The sequence below is a fragment of the Ischnura elegans genome, chromosome 3 (genome assembly GCF_921293095.1).
Source record: "Ischnura elegans chromosome 3, ioIscEleg1.1, whole genome shotgun sequence".
Taxonomy (NCBI): Eukaryota; Metazoa; Arthropoda; class Insecta; order Odonata; family Coenagrionidae; genus Ischnura; species Ischnura elegans.
In genome coordinates, this window is record NC_060248.1 from 8979155 (window position 1) to 8998994 (window position 19840).

At 39.0% G+C, this 19840-nt stretch overlaps 1 protein-coding gene across 1 annotated transcript in view; it reads right to left on the reverse strand.

Annotated features, from left to right (window-relative positions):
- Nucleotides 1–6279, reverse strand: part of LOC124155421 — a 249543-nt gene extending 243264 nt beyond the window's left edge. Inside the window, exon 1 of the mRNA XM_046529216.1 lies at nt 5529–6279. The gene's annotated coding sequence lies outside the window, so the exon portion shown is untranslated. The remainder of the gene's footprint in view (nt 1–5528) is intronic.
- Between the last annotated feature and the right edge of the window lie 13561 nt (nt 6280–19840).

The following is a 19840-nucleotide window of genomic DNA, read 5'->3' on the forward strand; positions in this document are numbered from 1 at the left end:
AAAAATTGGCCAGATCTACCAATTAACCGAAATAAAATTTAGAATCGTTGGTCTAAAAGTCAAGTAAAATGTGAAATAAAGTCTCTGAAGATGTGTAATATTTCTGACCTAACACCTAGTGCCATGAGCCTCGGTATAATTGCCATGGGAATTAAAGAACCTGGGTAATGTAGTGGTTTGCGCATTGGCCCGGAAAACCAAAGGTCCGTGGTTCGATTCCCGGTCCAGGGGAATTTTTTCTCATGGCATTTCTGAAGATGGTTTTTCGGTGGGCGAGGCAACAATAATCGGGGAGGAGTGTTATGAGCCGGATTGGTGGAAAAAAAGACACAATGAAAAGGAGTCCTTTGTTGTACTTAAATACAAATGCTCAAAAAATAACTGGAAATATAGAAAGAGGAAAAAAGTGTCCATAAATGGAGTAAATGAGATTTTGTAGCGCACTTGCTTTCAACTGCTCTCTTCCATTGCGTGAAACTGCCAATCGCTCCGCCGGTTTTGGCGAGATTTAAATTTCTCTCACTCCGATGGTGACTATCGAAAATATTTCCGAATGGGTAGGTGGTGAAATAATTTCTTTTCAGAGAGAATTTCATTGAAAATGCGATGAGCACTCGCTTCCCACCCCGCTTCTCTAACCGAAGCGCAGCCAACGTTCGCATATGCACTTCTCCACCTCCTTGTCACCTATGAATACACATCTTAGGATAACCGTCGCTAATGCATCGAATAAATATTAACTACGTCTTCATTGGATCCGTACTCCTTCCGTTAAAAAATTAACTTTGCACACAGTCACGCGCACGGGTGATATATTATATGCACCAAGAATTAAATCCGCCATGGTAAAAATCGTTCGGTTTAACCGCGATTCGAATCCGATTCTCTGGATTGCCGGTCTGATAAACTGCTGTAACGTTTGATATTTAAAGACATTGTCAAGGGGTTGTTGATGATAAGGAAAGGGGGATTGTTGAGGCGAAAAGGAAGAGAGTAAGTTACTTCAAGGAGCAACTTACATTTACAATACAGCAAGGACAATTAAAAAACCTGTAATTAGAAGAATATAAAAAGATTTTTGGAAATAAAAAACAGTTGCTTAACGTTGCAATGCAAATTACACCACCAAATTCTTATTCCCATATGAATCTCCGACTGGGATTTACGGAACAAAGTGTGGAATTAGGTTGTTCTTACTGTCATAGAGTAACTTGTTTCATGCAGTGTTTTGGGAATCATCCGTCGCCGAATAGCGACAGAGAAGGTAACGCATCTTAGGTCGTAACTTAACTCCTACGGCTCGCCTTCTTGCACTTACACCCTAGTATGCTTGAAGGCCGAATTATAGAATAATTATTAAATATGCGCTCAATAAAAATCAACTTACAATTAGTCCCAGAGGTCGATAAATTATTAAGTTGACGTGAACTGGACGCCATAAATCATTCTTCTCTTCAGAACCAACTGAAAACTTACCTACACACTGCATTTTCATGGAGTTAAGTAGTTTCTTGGCTTCCTCGTTGCATTTTCCGGAGTTTTATTCGAAATCAAACAAGACGGTCTCTAATTTTCATGTTAACATAGTCAAGTTATGGGCTTATTTTTCTTATGAACACCGTGGTTTAATCTACCGCTTTTTTCCTATTTAACCAGCCTCAATGAACTTGCAGATAAAGCGATCGTAAACAGACTAGGGGTTGATCTTTTGATTATTCTCGCTCCACGAATACAGGGCGCCACAGCATCGCCATAGCAGAGTCTATATTTTAAAGTCGTTTCAACGATTAAAAGAGGTAAAAAAGCAAAAATAGGATAGTGTATAGGCTAGCCGGGGGAATAGGATTTTCAGATAGATTGCAAGCGAGCTGGTCTTATTGTGAATTTAAGAGGGAAGCACATGAAAGAAGGTAAGAATGAATTACTGCATGGAAACTCAGGCTAATGGGTAGACTGCTTCATTTATAATAAATTTGCGAATTTTTAAGGATTCACGCGTTTCATAAGATATTAAAGGGATACTTTTATTTTTTAAATTAACACATACGTGACTAATAGTGATTGATTTCTTTACATTACGCACAAATAAGTGTTTGGTATAGCAATCATACTATTACACCCTGTTGTGCTATGGACTTAGAAAAAGAACGAACTTAACGATTTGAAACTATAATTACATGCAAGTTTAAAACTCATTCTGCTGAAAATTTTTGTGTCTAGCTCGTCTCCCTGGGAAAATAAAAAAATAATGCAGCGAAAAGATAATTTAGTATATTAATCTAGTAATTTAATAATTAATAAAATTAATTTAATTCCAATTTAATCTCGATAAAGCGTAACAAGTTGAAACGAAAAGTTTCTTTTCTGGGAAAGTAACTGGTTTAATTTATGGTTTAAAAAAGTAACATTTTTGACATTTTAAGCAATTTCTTCAATTACTTTAAAAATCATAAGTAAACCTTTGAAATATATCTTTCGTAATTACGACAAAATGAGTGTAAACTCCAAGGATAATTTATTTAACTCAAAAGATTTTGAACTTTAAAACTGATTTCAAAATTGGTATCGATCCTCCCCCGTCCGAAAGAAAGAAGTCCTGCAGCACTAAACATCTTGAGAGCCTAACCATTGCATTCTTGCTCAACTACATTACGGTGGAGCAGTTTTGGATGCCCTTTTTCAGTTGGACAAGCTTCGAGCCCAAATTAAAACAGTTCGGCATTCACCAAAATATTACGAGTGAAATTAAATGCGGCTAGTTTTGAATCTGTCAACTGAATTGTAAAATTTTACGAAATAAGGGTTAAATTTAATAAAACTGAATGATTAAATCAAGTACTTAAGTGTACTTTAACGATTTATTTCATTCGTTATTAGTTTAAATCACTAATCCCAACTATGATGGTAATTCACTATAAAAAATCTTAAACAGCCATGCTTCATGAAAACAGAGAAATCTGGATGCGATCCCAATCAACGGATGTGTTTTAATCGGTTGATATTTCTTTTCGAATTTTCTATTGTGGATTCTATATCATTTTAATTAGTGGATTAGATATATCATAAAATTAGTAGATCACTCAGGGATTCCCAAGAATTAGCGCGTTGTGGCAGATTAAAAAATGTTTGGTCTTGCATCGGCAACAGTCGTATTTAGTGTAGCACTGCTGAACGGAGTAAAAATATATCGATTGAATGAGGTATTTCACAATCTTTCACTCGCCTGGTTGGCTCACAACGCGTTTTGTTGTGACATGTAATAATGTATAAAATCTACAAGGAAAGTTTTCCGTCTCATTTCATCGGTAGAATGAATTTCTAACGAACCGTTTCTCGGGGAATTATGGTTGTTTTGATAAAAAAGGATTTTACAACAAAGTACTGATTCATAATGCAATAAAAATAACTTTTTTTACTGATTTTTGAAATTTTTTAATGAAATTTTTAGCGGCTCTATTTTTATGGCGTGGTGATAAGTGCTCAGTTTTCTATTTCGATGGCTAAGTTCTAACAACACGTTTCTCAAAATTTGGTCGGTCTGAGTTAACACTGCCAATGTTGTTAATAAAAAATAAAATGCAAGCAAAAAACAACTATTTGTTTGTAGATGTATGCTTCTTTTTCAGTTTTATGTATTTTTGGTTTTTCATTTCAATTAAAATCATATACATTTTTTAAAATATTTTTTTTGCTCTCCTGAAAAGTTGCTATTTTTAAGATAGGTACGTGTTGTTAGAACTTAGCCATCGATTTGTTGATTTCATTTTCAAGGGATGGCTTTTATTATTAGTGCCACGCGCTGTACTTATTAAAAAATGTGAAGCAAAAAATTAACTCGTCACATAGAATTAAATACTTTAAAACGCATATATATATATATATATATCTTTCTAAAGAATACCTGCATGGCTCTATTTTTTTGACCGCCATTATATAATAATGTATAAAAACTATAAGTTTTGCAATGTCTCATTTCATTGGTATAGCAAATTTCTAACATGCCGTGTCGAAAACCATTTATAAAATTATATTGTCGGCTAGAGAACATCTTTAAATATCAATGGTGCTAAAGATTCATGATAAAATCTATGTTGTGTAAAGTATCTAAATACATGTGGTGTTCTTCGCAGTAATCTCCTCCCTCTTCTGTCTTAATGAATTTTCGCATTGAAGACCTGAGTTAGGGAGAGAAATATCATTTCGACGTTAAAAGAGAAAAGCTTTCTTCAGACACATGTAAAAAAATCTGAATTTACTTTATGTATTTTGAATTTTGTCCTAGTCTTCTGTGGTCCAAACTGCCCTGGGAAGCACGTACTTCGATGATTCGGGTTACCATCTTTTTTCCGGAAAGAACTTTGGGTGGCTGAATCCAAAAATGGCTCAGTTACTAATTGATTTTTATACCATTGGATACCTCTTGTTATTGCAAAAGTAATGTTTAAAAAATAAAGGAAAGTTTTCCTCACTATTATTTCACGCAGATAGTCATTTCATTCTGAAAAATATATTGTTTAAATTTAATTTTTATGCTTAAGTTCAGCCCTTTGTAGCATTTTAGTGTTACCTACGAAATGAATCTTAAGTAACTGCAATTTTCAGACTGCTTTATGCTAAGTGAAAACTTTGAGCGAATTATGAAAATATATTGACACAATTTGTGCATGGTATGAATTGCCATGGGAAAAAATTGTCATGGACCTTTGACTTTCCGGGCCACTGCGTAGATCACTAAACTATCCAGGCAACTATTTAAGAACCAAGAACTTGGATGACTTAGCGGTCTGCGTAGTGACCTAGAAAGCTTAAGGTTTTTGGTTCGATTCTCAGCATGGCGAATTTTTTCTCGTGACAATTCAAGTGAATTCTGCTCATGCGGCAGGTTTGAAATATTTCACGCATTTTGTGATACTGACCTGGCGAAAGGACAATTGAGGGCGATTATGATCCATAATACTACTCGTAATATCTATTGCCGAGATACCGTTGCATCGCTAGAGACTCGGAGGCTGCGGTCTAGGCTTAGATTGCTTGAGCATTTGAAAATGGTTATATTTCGGAGCGACACAGAGTGCAAAGTGCATCGTATTAAAACCCCACTATAATTCTGGGACCAACACAAGCGATAAATAAAGAGAGATATTTTTTCGAACGAATAGGTATGGGAATTCGCTTTTCCCCCGAACAATAAAGGTCTTCTTATTTGTTTGAAGATTTTCGCAGCTTCTTTTATCTATCTTGTGAGGTCCTTTCGGGTAATTAGGGTTCTGCGTGGAAAAACTCTTTAGCTCTAAAATGTTTTCCACGCAGCATTAACCGAAGGGAAGCTACAAGACAATACAAATAAAGGGCTTCAATAACCACAAGGCGGTACTTCGTTTGAGAATTTACTATCCAATGGCTAGTGTCCTAACGCTCCCCGCCACCCGCCAATAAAGGCGGCTACCGTAGCCATATGTAGATTTAGATTAATATTTTTGTCTACCTTGAAATTTGCGTTCCAGAATCATGACAAAATGTGTGCTCACCGTGTTTGAGAGTGCCTTCCTTGCTCCCGCCGGGGAGATCCGCCGGTTGCTGGTCGTATTGCCGCGCTCAGGGATATCCTCGTGAAATCCGCGGAAGACGTCCAGACGAACTCTCTGCTGGGAAGACGATCACTCGCGGAAGGGGCCGAGATCACAACCCGAGAGAGGGGAGAGGTCTTCGGTCTTTTTCATCTCCTGTTGGTCGCACTTTTATTCCTCGCCGTGTGATGCTGTTGACACCTTCAGAACATCTCCTCTGGATACTCCGCGATGCTTGAATGCCCGCCCGAATTCTCGTTTTCGTGATGACTTCTCTATGATCTTCCTCTCTTTCCTAATCTTGAGATCACTTCAGAGAGCGCATGTCGTGCGTCGCTTGTCCCACGGCGTGCGTGTTTTATAGTTGTGTCCTCGATGACTCACGCGGGTCGGGAGGGCGGGTAACGTCAGAAATTATAGCGGCAAATATATGTTCTATTGAAAGCAACCGCTGGTATTGCTTCACTACCGAAATTTTTTTTAACGTCGCCGAAAATCCTCAAAAATGGCACTAATAATGTGCTCGGATCCTTAGTTTTTTCTCCTTGAAAAAGTAATTGAATAAGGCTATATGACTGTGACGAGTGCCTAAGCGTGACGTGTTTATTTGTCCGTGCTTTTTTTCAAGAGAGAGAAGAGTGGAAAACAGTTGAAGGAGAGCAGGCGATGGGTAAGGTATCCGTGTTGGCTCTCCGCGCGGCGCGATGTCCACTGCGCGTCTGACGAACGAAAAGGGCTTTCCCACGGTCGCGTGTGCTACTACCCCCCCCCCCCTCCCTCCCCTACTCCCCTCCACCAAGGGGTTCCCCCCTCATTCCCCCCCCCCTACTCCTCCCCCTATTCTTCCCCTAACGCGCCGCCGCTGCACGGACGCGGAAAATATACATACCTGGAGGACGTAACAGAAAGAATTTAAAGTTGCTATTTTCGTATTTTTTGTTGTTGTTCAAGAATTCTGAGAGGTAATATATATAAATAGAGCGTGTATCGGCTTCTTCGCATGAAGCCTAGATTGAAAATGCAAAAACGAGGATCACGTGATGGATCTGATGGGTCGAAAAATAAGATAGGGACTTATTGGTGTCGTTTATTTCCATTATAAATTTCATGGCAATTAAATCTTTCAACAATCTTGCATTGACAAAATCTTTCTATTCAATTTATCCCACTATCCGATTCCATATTTTCTGAAATTTGAAATGTCGCTGCAATTTCCGGGTTAGTGATATACTACTGATAGTACTGAATAATAGTGATAATACAGAATATACTAACTCATACTATGAGTTTTTCGATAATTCCACGCAAGCACCGTTGAAGTATCTCCAATTATCCGTTTTTTATTTATTATTTTGATTTTTCTAGCCTTTTATTCATTAATGAAGTGATGTTTGCTGTAGTTGCATTCAACTGTAAAGGATCAATACTTTCCACTATTTCGTGCTGCTGTCATTTTTGGAATCTAAACTGCATGAATATATTTTTAGCCGAAGTAAAGGTTAAATTTACTGCCTGTAAAAAACGCAAGACACCCGAGTTTGAGGACCTCTAGCCTCTAACCGAAGCAATCAATTTCAATGCAACAAAACTCATACAAAATAGATATTATCCCTACGTTGGATCAATCAGCACCAATAAATTTTCTATTGAAATATTGGTTTAAATGTTAGCAGAGATTTGCGTTGTTTACAACAAACCAATCAATTTAAGTAGTATAAAAAATTTGTTTTCTGAAAACTGTTAATACTATACCTGACTTTCTTATATCGAAATTCCAAGCTATTGGAACGAAAACTACGGGAATACCAAGCGCTCAAAGCTGGGCAACTTGATTTCATACCCAAAAAAATGAGTACTTTTTTGAGAAAAATTAAGTACAGGAAATACTATGAAGCCGAAGAGTTTTAAAAGTATATGATCCAACGTAACAATAAATTTTCTTCCGTATAGTATTTGTTTCATTGAAATTGATTGCTTTTTTTAGACGCTAGAGGTTCTCAAACTCGAGTGTTTATCCTAAAAAATAAATTCTCTTTTTTATGCTTTTTGTTGCATTGAGATTTATTTCTTCGTCCAGACGCTAGAGCTCCTCAAACTCGGTGTCTAGCCTTTTTTTTACAGACAGTAAATTTAATTTTCGTCAAATTCAACGCAACAATGGAATATGCCTCCCATATTTACCATGATGGCCGGTGCATTTTTGCTTCAGGTAAGATAGAACAATATGGTATTTCTTGGTTACCATCTACCGTACAATGGATCCAAGCTGGCTCCATCTGCCAACGCTTGGTGATAACGCTCGCCTCGAAAAAGATTGTGGTTTAGCCGGCATTCGAACCCAGATTCCCCGAATGCCACTCAGGGATACTATTAGTATGGTACGGTACTTGGAGATGACGACCAACAGCTGAGGTCGTTCGCGCGGTTGGGTAAGTTTTGGAAGGGTGGAGAGAAACCCGGAGTCGACATTAGCCTGCTCTTAACGAAAAGCGCCAAGGAGACCACGGCTTAACGTCCCATCCGACGGACGGAATGTTGCGCTTGAAATGTCCTCCACACAACATTTGAGTGGTGATCGGGCAGTCTCTGAAAATTCTTTGCCACCGCCGGGCTTTGAACCCAAGCCCAAGGGGTGGGAAGCCAGCACTCTAACCACTACACCAACCCGATCCCAGGCAGGGGCGCAGCCAGGGGGGGTTATTTCCGGGGATTCCGGACCCCCCCCCCCCACGAAATATAAAAACACCATCATTTTCCTTCATAAAAGAAAACAAAATGTAGAAAAATCATAAATTTAAAAAATATTTCTTTAACAAATGAAGTTTTTTCGATTGTGAAAATCGTTAAAATTAGTTTGAAACCCATTAATTAGTACCCTGTTTTCAAAAATTTCCCCCCCCCCCCTGGTTTTGGACCCTCCCCCCCCCCCCCCCCCCGAACGAAATTCCTGGCTACGCCACTGGATTCCCAGGTATGATAATAGTTGCACAATACATGCTACTGATTTTTTTCGTGACAAATCACACCCTTGGTGTTCATTTTCGGCCGTGACTTCGTACAACTGTCACTTGTTTCTTGCTGTTTTTCATCCCCCACCCTCTTCCACCAATCTTCCATTTTAACTCAATGCCCTTCCCCCCATTCCTTATCCCCCCCTCCCCCAAAAACACACCCTAACCCCCCCTCCCAATTCCAAATCCATCCCTCCCCTCCCACCAGCCGCTTCATCTTTAGCTTCCCACACCAGAAGAAATAAAAAATAGAGAGGCTGGACGTGTCTACCTGCCAGCGGTGTGTTGCCGAAATAAATCGACTCTATCCACCGCCTCCCTCTTTCCCCTCCACGATATCCCGCTCAGCTTTCGAGTTCCCCCTATTCCAATATACATACCTACTGCTGCAATCGGAATCTCACCATCTTTATCTCCGTTTTCAATGATGGCGCAAAAATAACTATTTCACACGCGATCCTTTTCCGCGATGGCTCCAGGGATGGGAATCCCATCCATTTTTTTTCAATCGCTCGGTACGTCCCTTTCTCCGTCCCTGAAATCATCGCTGGTTCTAACGGCACATTCATTGCTGGTACCGTCTTTCAGCAAATCAGAACGCACGGTCGCTTACGGCGATTGTAACGCCGCGCTCGGCTTCCAATTGGATGATAGTTGTAAATACGGGAAGTGGCGGAATATGGTATGGACAAAGGGACGGTTGGAATGACCATGTGATTCAGAAAATGATTGACCGAGCGATCACTCTTTTGTTCCCTGAAAACTTATAATTGGAGCTATCACTTAATAGGGACGGAAAAATTATGGTGTGATCCAGGCTTAATACTAGCTGTTGTGCTTTCCTTCAAACACAAAGTCCTTCTCTACATTAAAAACTTAATCACCGAAAAGTATTGGCCGATAAATGATTGAGGGGAAAAGATAATCCTGAAAAACTTCTCAAGATTCAGGGGAAAACACTTGGAAATGAAACATCATAGCCGTTCGCCATCACAGTCAGTCAGCAAGATTGGTTGCCGTGGCTCTCAAATCAATTAATTCTTCTTCTGGGCGGTGATTCTACTTGTCTTTTCGCCCGAGTCTTCGCTTCACTACGGCAACTCGAAGCGAAGCGAAAATTTTCTCCGCGATTATTCTCGTTCTTTTCGCTCCTCCTATCGCTACAGTTCGGGTAACTTCGTTCTCTTGCCGAAATACTGTGACGTAGGCAATGACGAATACCCATAAATCAATGGGCACGAGATAATTTCAGCGATCAACACACTGCCTCCGCAGTCCGAAATAATTGAAGAGTGCGAAGCACGCTGGTAAACTCAATTCATATTTCTAAAATATATTATGCCATATTTTGTTTATTGCGTGATACTATCAAATTGCTACATTAAGTATTGTTGTACAATATTGCTTATTCATCAATCGTTTTCTATACTTGAAAATGAAGCCGATCTTTTTCGTAGATGTAAACGATGAGTCCAAAAGTCACTCCGGTGAAACTTATGGGTTGATATTTTCAATTTTAACCTGACCCAGATGGCACCAAATAAGAGAGATATCTGTTTCTTGTGGTTCACTTACGGAAGAAAATGATAAGCACCTTTTCGTACGCTAAAAAACTTATATAAGGCAGTGATAAGATGTTAGGGAACAATAGTTAAGGAATACAGTCAAATATTCTCATATAAACAAAATTTGCTGATCTTGGATGAACACCAAGCGGTGTACGTCACAGGATTTCGCCATGAGGACGAAGTTACCCGATCTGAAGCGATAGGTGGGGCGAAAAGAACGAGAATAATCGCGGAGAAAGTTTTCGCTTCGCTTCGAGTTGCCGTCGCAAAGCGAAGACTCGGGCGAAAGGACAACCAGAATCACCGCCCTGATAATCCATCGCTTGAGCTATAACTCCAGCGCCATTACCTCGGTTTGAACCCCAAATTCCCCACTGGCGACGCTCCTGATGCTATTTGTAAGCCATGAGGATAGGTACACTTGGGTTGCAAGGATTGACAATATTCCATTGCATTTATCAGAGCGATATTTGATCATAGACGAAAATTGACTTAAAAAAGCGTATGTTTGCCATTATACGCATGTATTTAAATAAAATTTGATGAAATCACATCACATCGCTTCAATATTTCTTTCTTTTCACATCTTTTGCGTATTGACACACCAAGGTCCGTAAAGAATATATTCTGAGAACCTGGGTGACTCATCTCTTTCTCAGCTCGTCATTGGCTTTCTTCCTTGAAAATGGTTGCTTGAAACCAAAAAAACTCTGTTTACTGAATTTCATTTTCTCTTTTCATAGGCTTTTGGAGTATCCTGTGTGCTTATCTTGTGATCTTGCTGCGTGATTAAAATCGCTGATTTTTTTGCTTACACTGGTTATCGCGAATTTGCTATTGGCGATATATATTTACTCGCTTCGTGGATTTAAAAAAATAAGCTTACATAGGAAGCTAACAGTTGGAAGTGAAGTGAACTGTATTTCCGACGGACTATCTTCTATCTTCATCATTTAAGCCATTAATGTTCCAGCAATAAACACGAGTTCGCAGCGGGCGTGTGGGGGGTTAATTTTAAGGTAATGTCAACGCGCCGGAAGTGAAGACTCGTAAAGTGAAAAAAAGTAACGCCAGTCAGTCGTTAAAATTAAAAATATGAGTTGTAGGTGCGTTTATTTTTTCGATCCCGCGTCGGCCGGAGGAAGTGACAAGTGTGATTAGTCTCGATACGCCGAGCAGTCGCGTTGGCAACTTGCATGGCTCTGTTTCGCCTCGCGGCAACGAAGATACCCCGCGGTGACGTCACAACTTCCGTACCTTTGCGACATGTCTCTCCCTACCGCTGAAACCCATGCTTAGGATAAATATGATTTGATGCTTTCTCGGCGAATTATGCGGGTAAACTCTTCTCGGGATTCCCACCGGGTTGATGTTTCCATACAGGCCAGCGTTTCAAAATCCGACTCGGGGCTCATCCTGAGGGCTGAAGGTCGGAGCTTGAAACGCTGGCCATTATAGAAAAATTAACCCGGCGGGAATCCCGAAATGAGTTTAACCACATGCTTAGGATATTGAGATATCTCAGTGAGGACTATCGCCACCTACAAAGTGCATCTTCTTACTGACTAATAATCCGTCTAACCCAGGAATGAGGGATATGAATATTCTGGGGTGGGACGTACATCTGCTTGCTACCTATAAAACTGCCTCAACAGGCGTGTGACAGCGGATGTTAGGACACCGGACATTAACAGAAATAGGAGATGTTGGTAAAAGTAATTGAGGCAGGCGATACATAGTGGTAGCGTGATATACTGACAATGGCTTAATAAAATAAGAGGCGTCACTTCTATTCTAACCTGATCCCTGCTTGAATATGAAATCGTTTCCGGTTCGATGTGGTAGAAATACGATATATCCATAATTAAATCTGAACAAGAAATGCATGTAAAAATCCAACATTATATTAAAGTGTAGACCGTTTGTTTTTTATATTTTATCATGGACCTGCTTGAGTACTTTGCGGAGGGCACTTCAAGTTCAACGAATTTAACTATATAATAATACGTCTCATTTGTGCTCTTTTTTTGCTTTTCAGGTCAATCTGCGAGTTAGACTCAGGAAATTGCAATTCACTAGAAGATGCGTCATCCGTATCTCCAGATTTTGCTAATGGATAACCTCATTATTGCTTATATTATCATCGATGAATAACGCTAATTAATTTAAACTTTAAACTCTCCATATCACAAATATATCGATCGTTATTATCTTTTGTCCAAAATTTTCGTTTTTCTTTATTTCTATATGGCAATTTGATTCATATTCAAATTGCCATATAGATTGCCAAATGCACCTAAATCTTTGTGTAGAATGTGTTTCTAATATTTTTGACGTCTTTTGCGACGCCAAAAAACATCACTAACGACGCCTCACACATCCAAAAAGTCATTATTTATAACGTGCTCGCGAAAACACCGCCTTTTTCAAATATGGCGCCATTTTTGTACGCGCGGTCTCCGGAGTGGAAATTAGTTGTATTTCTCGCTTCCGGGGGGGTTTTACTTGGGTGAAAACGACACATGTTTCCGGCAGGTTTGGACTGAAAATATGATTTTTCTAAATAATCAATGAACATTCAACCCCTCCTCCTTTTCACTTCTCCCCTCCCCCCACCTCATTGTCTAAATAGTTTAATTTTAACCAAGGAACAACTATACGGATCCTAATGATATGCAACGTTTTTCCGCCGAGCCGCAGGGGCATGGGAAACGCGTCTGCTGCTGTGCAGCCCTAATTCACCGCTTCTTTTTTTTATCGCCCCTCGCTTGGTCTCGATCTGCTCCCTCCCGCGTAGAGGGCGCCCCGAATCCCCCTTCGCCCCTTCATGGCCGCGCTCCCTCCGGATAAATGATTCCATTGTCTGCTATCGCTAATTTTAGCTCGCGCGACTCGACTGCACTCTGGCCAGGGAATTTAAAAAAATAAATGAATTAATTTTAATGAAAGCAACCCCTCGGTCGAAGTCGGCTCAGCTATAGGGCTCATGTTTCTTCCACCCTAAGTCTGGATATTGAGTATACCACACCTCTCTCTTAAATATTGACTAAATTCTTTCTTTCTTGATGATGTAGGCCCCTCATTTTTTACTCGACGTACGGATGCAAATACTTTTTGCGCACTTTCGCAATTCGAGGGTTGAGGCGAGATGTCTTGGATGCGACGCACGACTTGAGAAAATAAATAAAAGCAAATTCCAGTTTTAAATGTGGTCCGACCAATATTGGGTAAAAGTTCGAGAGATAAAAGTAAAAATTGTATATTAATTGAATATATAGGAATTAAAATGTGGAGCCTTGAGGGAGAAATTCCAGGAAACGTTGTCTATAGACAATATATATAGATAATATATATAGTCTAGGTATACCTCCGCGAAAACACAGCTGGTACTCACTCAATAACTTAGAGTCAAATTATGTCTTTTAAAAATTCACTGGGCTTCAATTATAATTTTTAATCAAATCTAAGCAACTAGGAATATTATCATCGAAGTTAGGGAGCAAATCATTGGGACTTACGATTGGAGCATACTTCATTGTGTTAGTGAGGCAGATGAATGTTGGCAGCAGCGGAGATATCAAGGTTAGAAGCTGCTGAAATGTGTTGTTACAGAAGAATGATGAAGACCAAACAGATCGGATGATAAAGACGGAAGTTTTAATTGTAAGAAGAGTAGAAGATACTTTTGAAAACTTTGGGGAGGAGACGGGGCAATAAAAGCAGCCACATTATCAGACGCGAAGGCATAATGAAAATTATTGATGAAAGTAGAATTCAGATGGACCAGGTGATGAAGGATGTAGGGCAGGGGAATGAGTATGTAGGTTTCGGAAGATAGGAGAATGGAGTGAAGAGTTGCGTCCAACTAATCTTAGAAATCCATGACTGTTGATGATTTCGAATGAAAACGTGGGATTTCATGTTACTACTAGCTGACCCAACAAACGTTTTTTTGCCATATAAATTATTTGGAGTGAAGATTTTGGTTGTCAAATAAAAAATAACTGATTGATTGTAAGTGTGTGGGGATGTGGTATACCACTCAAAGAATAATGGAGCGCTGTAAACGATGACGACTTGTAAAAATAACAAAATACCAAACATTCCATTTTTTAATGCATTTCACTTTTATTATCTTAATCAATAAATTTCAAATTACATCTATTTAACAAATAACGACAATTAAAAAAAGAAACATTAAAAGTCTCTTAGTGCGACGGAGTGCACGATATTTTTAATGAGTCCATCTTTAGTCAGCACAAACTAACTGGATGGTTTATCCATGCGTGAGTATGCCACGTATAATTGTCCGTGTGAAAGACACGGTGTACCCACATCTAGGAAACACGATAAAAGATACACTTTTGTATGTATTATGCTTCCGGTCACCAAATATCGCCATAAAGCATTAGGTTACCCAAATCTAAGCCGCAAACAGACACCGCTTGACCTTGAGATTTGTTGACTGTCATTGCGAATGCCAATATAATTGGAAAATGAACCTGGTTTGAATTCAATTGGCACATCTGTCGGAATAATGATAATAAAGGAATTCGTGGTAGTAATTCATGTTCTCTTTAAAACTTTCCATTCAAAATTTTCGACTGTTGAGCGTTAATGCAGTGGAGGTATCGATATTTAACTGGAGATCCAACCTTGTTGTAAACGGTGCGATTGCATGCCCGGAAAATCCAATAAATTCAAAAACTCGGATAGATAATTTACAGCTTCGCTGGTATCGCGAACTTTATCGATAGAAGAGATGTCAATCTACATAAACAATAAACAATACTGACGGTCGTCAAGGGGATAGTAAGCCAAAAACGCTAAAATTTCAGCATTTTTATGTATTGTTATTCAAAGTTCACCGTAAATCACGTGGGAAACGAAAATAAATTACAATAATAAGAATGTGTATTTTTTTTCTTTCCAATGGTATATATCTCAAGTAAATGTGACACTTATCACTAATTTAAATATGCAAAAGAAAAAAGGTCTGCAGACATTAATAACGAACTTTACATGTATTCCTTATGGAAATGATTCAGGTCCCAAGCCAGGGCCTCACGGGCCCTGCGCAATAATAAAAAATAGTTTTCATCCTATTCTCAGGCTTCCTGAATATTTAAACGCAAATTTTAATACGAATCGGTCAAACCGTGTCGGAGGAGTTTGGCTACAAAAAACTATGACACGAGAATTTTATATATTAGAAGATTTTTAATCAATTGGATTACTTATTACAACCAAAAACGTGGGGAGAAAAGCTCATAGCGCACAGTTTATGCAAGTTTGAATTTTTTTCCCTTTGCGATGGGATTTTAAAGCCATAAGTGAAAGGCGGGACAGATTGGTTACAGTAGAGAAATTGGCTATGAGACACGTAGGTCAAGTGAAAACAATAATTGAAAGACATTAAGATGGGAAGAACGTCAAGGATTAGGTATATGGAGCACGTGATAAAGTATGTAAAGCAGAAGAAATATATAGGTACATGGTAAAATAATAGCCAATAGGAGAATTGAATGGAGAGTTGCGTCAAACCAATCTTAGGGTTGATTACTGCAGATGATACCTCTTTTAAGTTAAATAGGGTAGTTTCCTTCATCAAAGAAAACGAAAGGCATTGATTCCGATTCGTTACCCACCATTGGTGTATTCATAATATATAAATTATTAGGTTTTAGAAATACCGGTTGACGAATGGCTATGGTCCATTTTTATCCTCATTTGAAAACGGCCAGATTGGCGCCCATGCGATGCCACTCCACGTGACGTCACAGGGACCTAGTTTCTATATGAGAAGATAGGAGTTATACATCGTCTGAGGTTACCAATGCATGCATGAGGCACAGAGCTCAGGGAAACATGTCTTAATAATCACTTATTAAAACTGGCTAAGGTCGGAAAGTTTTCCTCGTTTGATAAGTTATTAATAATCCTTATTTAAGCCAAGCGCTACCAGCCAGCAGGGTACTCAGCTACCCGCTAGCAGCCTGCGTCGTATCAGTGCTCAACTCGCCTCAAGGTCACCTCACAGGGCGGCAGCGGGAACCAGAAATACGCCACACGGAGAGATTTCCCAGCATTCATACTTACGCGTCGCGTTTTCGCGCGCTTGAAATTTTTCACTTTTCATTTAATCGCGAAAAATAGATATCGTCATTTAAAAATCTAAAAGCGTGAAATACGTACTCCAGGAGTAATAATCTTTCGATTTAAGCAATAAAAAAATAATAGGAAACCACCCTATTATTTCGTGAATTATTTCGTGAATTGTCACATTTATTAAGGACTTCATGTCATGTCATTTAATTGGTATTCACCCTTAACTCGTAATAAAACCACTCTTCAGCCCGTGGATGTAGATAGGGCACGTTCATCGCGCTGTTTCTTCATCTTGAGATTTGCCTTCGTCCAGGGGAAAATAAAACTCCCTCATTTGCGTCGCGTAAAACAAAATGAGTCGAGATGAGGAGAGGGGAGGTTTTCAACTCAAACTGGAACAAATGACTGGAGACGCGAGGGATCTTTTCTTGAAATCATCGTCTCGCATTCTGTTATTTAGGCTAAGCTTTTTTCGAAGCTTTCCAGCCATCATCAGGAATCGATTTCGGCCTTTCTAAACCAATGCGAAATGCCACGCGTTCAACGGAGGCAAAATATTTTTCCTTTAAGTTAATCTAATTGTCAAATGATTTCCAATGATGTTCTTAGGACATCATCATTGACTTATTAATACTTCCACACCTTTGGTTTGACTCCTTCGGGTTTGTCCCGTTGCTCCGCATAACGGTTCATTGACATTTGACCTCAGCATTGCCATTGGAGGTCAATAGGTTGACAAGAGAGATCATCGGGTCTTTTCAATGACTTTTTCACACTAGACACTTTGCGTGCTATGGGCGTAATACTACGCAATTCTTCTTTTGAAAAATCGTGGTTGCCATTTTTTTAACTTTATCTGGTCCTACAAATGAAAAAAATAACAACATTCAATATTTAAAATGATACCAAAAATATATATCTCGTATCAAAAGTAGGTTGATAAGAAATAGCAAAAAATAATTAAGAAAAATGTCAGCACTGTTGTGTAAATCTACGGTAATATAAGTTCAGCACGGTATAAGGTGTTAAAAACCTAAAGTTGGGTATGTTTCTTGTCCTAATATTACGGAACAAACTTAGGTGGCATTTATCTCACGCATGACTTCTAGAGATCAACAAGTTGGCGATACATGCATCTGGACTGCACCACCGACACATTGAAAACTCAAGTTTCGGCACATACGTAATCAAATTTCTCTTTTGCCACTCTTCTTAAGGTCGATTTAGTCCCATACTGTGACCATATTGGTCATGGTTGGAATTTTTTTGCAAATAAGTGCAGTCCCATTTTTTTCCCCACGTACAAAAGCGTTGGAAACGGCACTTTCTTTCATTTATTCAGATTTTTTTTACCTTGAATTTTTGAACTTTGAAACCATATAAGGCAAAATCAGCTTTTGAATTTGGACCCCCATTGTGCTGTCATGTGATCAGAATCGTCGAATTTGATCATCAAATGAAGCCGACGTTATTGTTAATTCCGAGGAATCATTATTCACGGTAATAAATAGAAAAACACAGTTGCTAAGCGAATAAAAAAAAATTGAGTTCGAAACTGCGCGTTTCACTCTAATTTTCCCGTTAATTCAAAATGAACCCCTTCACGATAGTCTTCGCGCCAATTTCACGAGGTAATATCCGCGCTTATTTTTTTATGATCGCCGCCATCGACGTATGGGTAACTACTGGAATCTCATCCTGAGTGCTCCGTAAGGAAGAATAGGTTAGCTTCCTTCATCAAAGAAAACGAAAGGCATTGATTGCGATTCGTTACCCACCATTAGTGTATTCAAAATATAAAAATAATTTTATTATTGAAATCCCAGTTTAGACGAATGTTAATGGTCAATTTTAACCTCATTTGAAAAAGGCCAGATTGGCGCCCATGCGATGCCACTCCACGTGACGTCACAGAGACCTAGATACTATACGAGTAGATAGGAGTTTTTCATCGTCTGAGATTACCAATGCATACATGAAGCACAGAGCTCAGGGAAACATGTTTCAATTACCTATTAAAATTAAAGTTTCACCTATTAAAATTGCCTGAGGTCGGAAAGTTTCCTTCGTTTGATAGGGTATTAACAATTCTTATTTAAGCCATTTAATATTACCTGTTAGCAGGGTACTCTCCTACCTGATGGCAGCCTGCATCGTAGCGGCACCAAGGTGGCCTCACACGGCTGGAACCAGAATGATGTCACCCGGATTTTCCCAGCATTCATAATAATTCGCGCTTGAAATTTTTCACTTTTCATTTAATCGCGAAAAATAGATATCGTAATTTAAAAATCTAAAAGCGTGAAATACGTACGCTAGAAGTAATAATCTTTCGGTTTAGGCAATAAAATAATAATAAGAAACCACCGTATTATAGCTATTTCTTTCTATAGCCCGGAATCTCTTATTTTAGCCATTTTAGCAGCTGACCGTAATTATTCCATAAAGGTAATAGCATGGCTATAATTGTTAGGGAATTATTCATCTATAAAACTATTTTCATACTTTAAGACTGTCCAAAGGTGGACTACCATTCATATGGTTTCTCAAATGGGCTACATTGTGATGGGCTTTTTCAAAATCTAACCTACAGATAGAATCTTCAGCTAAGAGCCCCAAAGAATAAATTTTATCGATAAGTCAATTTGATTTCTTTCACTATTTTTTTATCCCTCGCGCATAAAAGATGTGACTTCCACGAGATGCGCTCGACTAGGTCCTCCATCGATATATTATAAAAAAGGCTATATGTTTCAAGAATAATTTGTTTCTTAATGACAGGGGCACGAAGCATTTTCCCTTGTGCCCCTTCTTTGTGGTCTCAATTAGATATCGTAGGATGTCTGGCGGGGTGAAGTCCCCGCCTGTCAAACCAAAGGTCACGGGTTCGAGTCTCGCCTGGGTAAGTTACCCTTATCCATGAGGGCATGGATGTTTGAGTGCGTCTGATTGTTTTTGTTATCTAAGACTCCGATGTAAAGGCCGGATTGTGCTGTTTTTGGTGGAGTAGAAATAAATAAATAAATTTGCACAGCGCTAAAATTTATTGCCATTGCAGGTATTGACCGAAACTGTCGAATCTATTATGGTTTGGTTTCCATGTGCAATTCATCACGAAATCCGGCTGATTTTTTTTTATTTTGACACGTGTACAGGAGCTTGTAACAGCCAAGAAGGACGGGGATGAGTGGTTTTGACGAATTAAGTTTTATAGCTTCTTGCTCATCACTGTTATCAATGTATTCCGTAGCACATTTTCGTGATCTAGAGTAAATAAGGCGATGAAGGCGGGCAAATGACTCGCTGTCATTAAAATTCCTCTCACGAATGCAATTTTTTTTTGATCCCGATATGCCTATGAATATGATATGATAAACAAAGGTAATATAATCTTTGAGCAATATTATCCATATTATCGGAGGATAACATTGGAATGTTTAATGGAATGAAAACCGTTCAAATATTGTCGCTATGTATTCTGAGGTGTAGTAGGTGAGTTTTAATTATCCGCGAATAAATAGCCGGGCGTGCAGAAAGAAATATGCGGAAAACCGGGCCTCAATGAGAGATTGTGTTTGAGGACCAG